Raw genomic sequence first — 7,061 nt, forward strand, 5'->3', positions numbered from 1 at the left:
GCCTGTGGGGGACAAAGCAGTGAGGGACACAGCAGTGGGCTGCAGCCTGAGCCCGCGTGTCCATCAGGACGGCATGGACGCCGCTGCAGTGACTAGCATGCCCTGCAGTCTCCGGGCTGAAGTGATGACAGCTTCCCCCTCACTCGCATCAGCACCCAGTGGAGGGATGTGGGCGTGGGAGCCTCTCCTCCACTCTGTCTTGTTGAGGTGTACGCCCGCTTCATCTAGTGCCTTGATGATGCTGCATTTAAAAAACAAATCAAAAGGACAATCTATGTCTCTTTCTATTTCATCACCGTGGAGTAGGAACCCCCTCGTAGCTGACCCTCCAGCGGCCGTGAATCTCACGAGAGGAGATCGCTCTGGGAGCCTCTGGTGGATTCGAAGCTTCTGGACTCCCTTGTGTCTTTGACCCTCTTCACTCATCTTTTGAACACTAGAGAGACTGGTGGTAGCTGTGCAGGGTTTGAAATGCCCCAGGGCTCTGGCCCCAGCCCTTGCTCCTCTGTCTGTGAACAGCAGGGTCTGCATAGAGTTGTGCCCTGTCCATCTCGATGCCCAATAGCGGGCCTGGAGCCTCGGCCAGGTCGGCGCCCCCGAGCTCATCCCCACTGGCCCATAGAGGCACACTGGGGACGCTCGCTGGTCATCTGGGTCCATTCTCTCCGCCCTGTGCATTCTGTCAGCCCTGTCCCTGCCTACTGTCCCCTCTCACGTCCTCTGCTCACTTTGGGTCCTGCTGGTCCAGCCAGGAGGGAGCAGCTGCCCTGACTGAGCTGCGGGCCTTTCACTGTTAGCTGACTGTGCCTGCAGGTTAGCGAGCCCCCCACCTCACCCCACAGTAGGACTCCTGGGCACAGCGATCTTCCTGCCTGCAATGCGATGCTGTGGGAGTCACGAGACCAGCAGGACAAGCCTCTCCAGTCCCTCGTGCAGGCTGTGTGTCCCCTGGAGGGGGCTCCTTGTGTGCTACACGGGGGCAGGCGTCCTTCTCCCGCCCGAGTGTCCTCTCCTGACCGTGAGCCGCTTGAGAGCAGGGACCTTGCCGACCCACCTCATGTGCAGACATGACTCAGTAATTGTGCGGGTGTCGGGTTGAACGAAGCCATCCAGACTGGCCTCCAGCTGGGTTCCTGGGTGAGTGGCCTGTCTGTCCCACTCAGTGAGGTCAGTGTGCGCCTGAGCCCCCCACCCCCGGCCCCGCGTGATTGGGACACAAATGAAATGCACGTGAGACATCAACGCCATGGCCTGCGTCAGGGAGAAAGTGCTCTTCCTACAAGAGATCAGGGAGGGGGCCAGGGAGGAGGCTAGGGGAGAGGCCTGGAGAGGAGGCCCGGGAAAAGGCTAGGGGAGAGGGCCGGGGAGAAGACAGGACAGATGGCCAGACCACCTAGAGGGCCAAGACAAGAACAGGGAAATGTGGAGAGAGGTCAGGTCGTGCAGAGCAGGGGATCGTCTGCCAGGACAGGGGGACTCACTTGGGGTTGAAATGTTTGGGAATTTGAGAGAAATGGTAGATGTCTCACAGTGCTGTGACCTAAATGCTCCTGAACCGTCTGCTTTAAATTAGTGAATGCTGAGTTGCTGCTCCCTCCTCCGCTCCCCCCACAAAAGTTTTTAAACCCGTAAACCGCCCAGTCACAGCCATGTAGTCAGAACTGACTACCAGCTGGACCATCCAGCAGGTTTTCTGAGGCTGCACATCACACAGAAGGAGAGCCCCCTCCTCCTTCCCAAGGGCAGCTGGGGGATTTGAACCACTGGACAGGGTGCCCTTGGGTTAGGAGCATAGCTTCCCACAGACCAGGCCCCCAGGGCTTCCTGAGGAGGCTGTGAAAGTCTGGAGGAGTGGGGTGCGTTTTCCCAGGAGCGTTGATGTTGTGGCCCCAGTCTGCCCCTTACTGCACCCCCACCAGCCACAGCAGAAAGGTCCACCCCGAAGGACAGCTCTAAGGGCACTACCCACAGCCCGGGGTCTGTAGATCCAGGTGACTTGGGGTGAGGTGACAGGACTGATGCTGGACACTGGCCTGAGGCATCTCCAGGTCAGAACCTTGGGCTGTTGGCCTAGAACTAACTGCCAGGAGTCACTGCACTGCTTGACAACAGGCCAGAGACATAGAGACAGAGGCACACAGAGAGGGACACAGAGACTGAGAGACAGACACTGCCTTTTCTGAATGGGGGTCTATGGGTAGAAGTTGTGGGAGTTCTTGAGTGCTAAGTGAATCAATTCAGTCACTTTTACAGAAAGAGATTTCTCCATTTCCCCAGAGAACTGGGTGAGCTCCACATGGCAGCCCTCCCCTCAGGAGATGAGGTAACCTGTACCTCCAGGAGGTGTCACTCTGGTGAGCAGGGTGACCATGAGTTGTAAGGGCCTGGACACCCAGGGCTTTGGGGGGGATGGAGTCCAGAGTTGTGTCAACTCTGGACTGCTTTGGTTTCTTGCTGGTTTAATTTTAAAACAATGGCCACCATGTGTCATGTCATTACTAACAAGGTCCTATGGCGACTGCACTGTCCTCCCCTTCTCCCTTCCCTTCCCCCATCCGTCCACAAGTCCTGCTCCCTCTCGGTCCCCTCCCACCTTGCCTGTGAGCCCTGTGGTTTCTATCTGGATAAACTTCCCTCTGTCTCCTCCTCCTGCCTCCAACTTAATCCGTTATGACATCCTGTTCTAGATGGACATTGGACCTAGACATCCAGTCTGATGTCCCTTCATTCAGGTTGATCTCCCCTTCCCCTGGTCCTTGTAGTGATCATGGTCTTTATGTCCAGGGTTGCACTGGTTTTCTGAAACACTTCAACTGGTATTCCATCAATTCTTAGAGTCTTCTATTTGGACAGCGCCGTGGGTGAAGTTTGGACTTCTTCCTTCAGCACTGCTGCTTCTGGATCATATGCTACTTCCTCAAACGTTTCAGTGCCAACCAATTCTATTTCTTCCTCTTATTTGAGGCTTCCTGCATCATTCGTGATTTTGCCCATAGATTTCTTCAATTCTTTCAGCTCGAGAAATATCAGACAGGTTCTGTTGCTGTCTGTTCTCCATCAACTTAACAGCAATACCCTGATAGGGAGTAAGCACGACTCAGAGAGTCAATCCAGCTCAATTTTATTGGAATCTGCAGTGCATTTATATGCGCAGGAAGAACAGATAGGGTGGGCTTGCAGACGTGGCACATGCAGATTGGTTATGAGAACCTCAGTCTCCTGCGGACCACTCCCACCCCAACAAATGCAACAGCCGTCTTCCCAGGTGGCGAGCTTTCTCAAGCCAGTACAGCCAAATACAGGGGATCTTTCTCTACCCCGTATTAAAGGTCGTGGGAGGCTTGCACTTATCACGGAGCTTAGGTGATCTGCCCTGGCCAAAGGTCCTCCCTTCCTCCCCAACATTCCACAACATGGTTCATTCTTTCTGCTTTTCCCACTCCAGCTCCTTGCATATTCCATTATAATAGATATCTGTCTTCTCTAGCTGCCCTTGGAAATATTTGGTCCAGCTCTCTAACCTCAGCATTCATTTACCTTCTTTGGCTTCTTTTCATTCCAGTGCAAGTTTCAGAGGCTCTCCTGCTGTTCACATGGGTTGTTGGGTTCTTCCCCTGCTCTGTGTTGTATGACAGTGCTTTCTTCGTGGATTCCTTAGTCTCATTCCACAACTCCTGATTTTTGTCAGTAGTATTCAGTGCATTAAATCTATTAATTTTTAATTGTGTGTGTGTGTGTGTGTGTGTGTGTGTGTGTGTGTGCGCGCGCGCATGCACCGAATCAGATCTGACTGGTACAGGAGGAGACTACCCCTCCTTCCCCAGGGGAGCATCTGGTGGATTTGAACCGCATGGCTTTAAGATTACAGTGCAGCTTCTTGCCACTGGGTCACCAGTACTCCAGCACTCATTGGGGCACTAATAAGATGCACGTGAGACATCAAAGCCATGGCCTGGGTCATGGAGAAAGTGCTCTTCCTACCAGAGGTCAGGGAGGAGGCCGGGGGCGGGGAGGCCGGGGGAGAGGCCAGGGGAGAGGCTGGGGAGAGGTCAGGGAGGAGACCAGAGAGAGGCCTCGGGAGGAGACCGGGGGAGAGGCCAGGGGAGGAGGTTGGGGAGAAGCTGGGGGAGAGATCATGGGTGAGGTCAGGTGAGATGCCAGGGAGAGGTCAGAAGAGAGACCAGGGGAGAGACCAGAGGTGAGGCCAGGGGATAGGCCAGAGGAGAAGGGCAGCAGAAGAGGCCAAGTAGAAGACCTGGTAGGAGGCCGGGGAGAGGCCACGTGAGGAGGTCAGAGGGAGTGGCCTGGGGAGAGACCAGGCGAAAGGCCATCACTAGAGAGCGTTCTGCGGCTGCTTCCTGAGGATCCAGGTGAGGGCCCAGGACCCCATGAGTGTGAGTTGTATGCAGGACAGTGGGACAAGGGTAGGGTACTGAGGACAGGACAGATAGACCACTAAGAGGGCCAAGACAAGAATGTGGACATGTGGAGAGAAGGGGGGCTGAGGGAGTCACGTTGGGTGGGCTTCTTTGGGGTTGAAATGTTTGGGAATTAGAGAAATGGTAGATGTCTCACAGTGCTGTGACCTAAATGCTCCTGAACCGTCTGCTTTAAATTGGTGAATGCTGACTGAGTTGCTGCTCCCTCCTCCGCTCCCCCCACAAAAGTTTTTAAACCCGTAAAACGCCAAGTCACAGCCATGTAGTCAGAACTATTCCCAGCTGGACTGTCCAGCAGGTTTTCTGAGGCTGCACATCACACAGAAGGAGAGCCCCCTCCTCCTCCCAGAGGGCAGCTGGGGGATTTGAACCACTGGACAGGGGTGCCCTTGGGTTAGGAGCACAACTTCCTGCACACCAGGCCCCCAGGGCTTCCTGAGGAGGTTGTGAAAAGCCGGAGGAGTGGGGGGTGCATGTTCCCAGGAGCATTGATGCTGTGACCCCAGTCTGCCCCCTACTGCACCCCCACCAGCCACAGCAGGAAGGTCCACCCCGAAGGACAGCTCTAAGGGCACTACCCACAGACCGGGGTCTGTAGATCCAGGTGACCTGGGGTGAGGTGACAGGACTGATGCTGGACACTGGCCTGAGGCATCTCCAGGTCAGAACCTTGGGCTGTTGGCCTGGAACTAACTGCCAGGAGTCACTGCACTGCTTGACAACAGGCCAGAGACATAGAGACAGAGGCACACAGAGAGACAGACACAGACAGAGGCTTAGAGACAGAGAGGGAGACAGACTGAGAGACACACTGACACTGCCTTTTCTGAACGGAGGTCCATGGGTAGAAGTTGTGCAGGTTCTTGAGTGCTAAGTGAGTCAATACAGTCACTTTTACAGAAAGAGATTTCTCCATTTCCCCAGAGAACTGCTGGGTGGGATCCACAAGGCAGCCCTCCCCTCAGGAGCTGAGGTAACCTGCACCCCCGGGAGGTGTCACTCTAGCAAGCCGGGTGACCATGAGTTGGAAGTGTGCAGACAGACAGGGCTTTGGGGGATGGAGACCAGAGTCATGTCAACTCTGGACTGCTTTGGTTTCTTGCTGGTTTAATTTTAAAACAATGGCCACCATGTGTCATGTCATTACTAACAAGGCTCTGTGGCGACTGCACTGTCCTCCCCTTCTCCCTTCCCTTCACCCATCACCAAGTCCTGCTCTCTCTCTGTCCCCTCCCACCCTGCTGGTCAGCCCTGTGGTTTCTCCCTCTGTCCCCTCTGTCTCCTCCTCCTGCCTCCAACTCAATCCATTATGACGGCCTGTTCTAGATGGGTGTTGGACATAGACATCCAGTCTGATGTCCCTTCATTCAGGTTGACCTCCCCTTCCCCTGATCCTTGCTCATAGTCTATCCCTTTTTTTCCTACTCTGACCCACCACCACCATCCTATTTTTGGAATGTGGACAAATGGGGGTCTTTTGCAGTCAGTTGGCCAGGTATACCTCTTCTGTATTTGTTGGCAGAGATTCATGAACATGTGCAGGATTGCACAGGTTTTCTGAAACACGTCAACTGGTATTCCATCAGTTCCTAAAGTCTTCTATTTGGACAGCGCCGTGCGTGAAGTTTGGACTTCTTCCTTCAGCACTGCTGCTTCTGGATCATATGCTACTTCCTCAAACGTTTCAGTGCTGACCAGTTCTTTCTGGAATAGCATTCATTCCGCTTCTTCGAGGCTTCGTGCATCATTCGTGATTTTGCCCATAGATTCCTTCAATATTGCAGCGTGAGGCTGGGGTTTGTCCTTCAATTCTTTGAACTCGTGAAATGTCAGACCGGTTCATTCCTTCTGCTTTTCCCTCTCCAGCTCCTTGCACATTCCATTGTAATATTACTTGTCTTCTCAAACTGCCCTTCGAAATCTTTAGTCCAGCTCTAACCTCAGCATTCCTTTACCTCGTTTGACTTCTTTTCATTCCAGTGAAAATTTCTGAGGCTCTCCTGCTGTTTGATGGATAGATAGTTGGGGTTTTCCCCTGCCCTGTGTTGTAATGACACTGCTTTCTTCATGGATTCCTTAATTCTGTTCCACAGCTTCTCTGATTTTGGTCATTAGCATTCAGTGCATTAAATCTATTCTTAATATGATTTTTTAGTACAGTTGGGGTACACTCCAGGTCATATTTTGGTTCTTGTGAATTTGTTTTCATTATCTTCACCTTCAACTTGAATTTGCATATGAGTAATACTTTGGACGTTTGACCTGAGGTACCATTTCTTGGAAAAGGACCTCATGCTTGGAATGGTGGAGGGACATGCAGGAGAGGAAGACCCTGGGTGAGATGGACTGACACGATAACTGGGCAGTCACATTAGGTGTGTCGAAGTTCATGAAGCTTGCTTAGGACAGGGCAGGGTTCAGAGCTGTTGCACATAGAATTTCTATAACTCACCGGTGACTCTACGGCACATAACAACAAGAATAACAATTGATTGTCTGTTCCACAGTCAATTCCTAGCCTGGTTTTGACTGCTAATACTGAGGTGTTCTGATGCCTCTTTTCAATAGTTGTGGTCAATCTGATTTCTGTGAAAATCGTGAATAAGCTGAAGTTCATGTACA

Source organism: Elephantulus edwardii, unplaced genomic scaffold, assembly GCF_000299155.1.
Source record: "Elephantulus edwardii isolate Elephantulus edwardi_28Jun2011 unplaced genomic scaffold, EleEdw1.0 scaffold00011, whole genome shotgun sequence".
Lineage (NCBI taxonomy): Eukaryota > Metazoa > Chordata > Mammalia > Macroscelidea > Macroscelididae > Elephantulus > Elephantulus edwardii.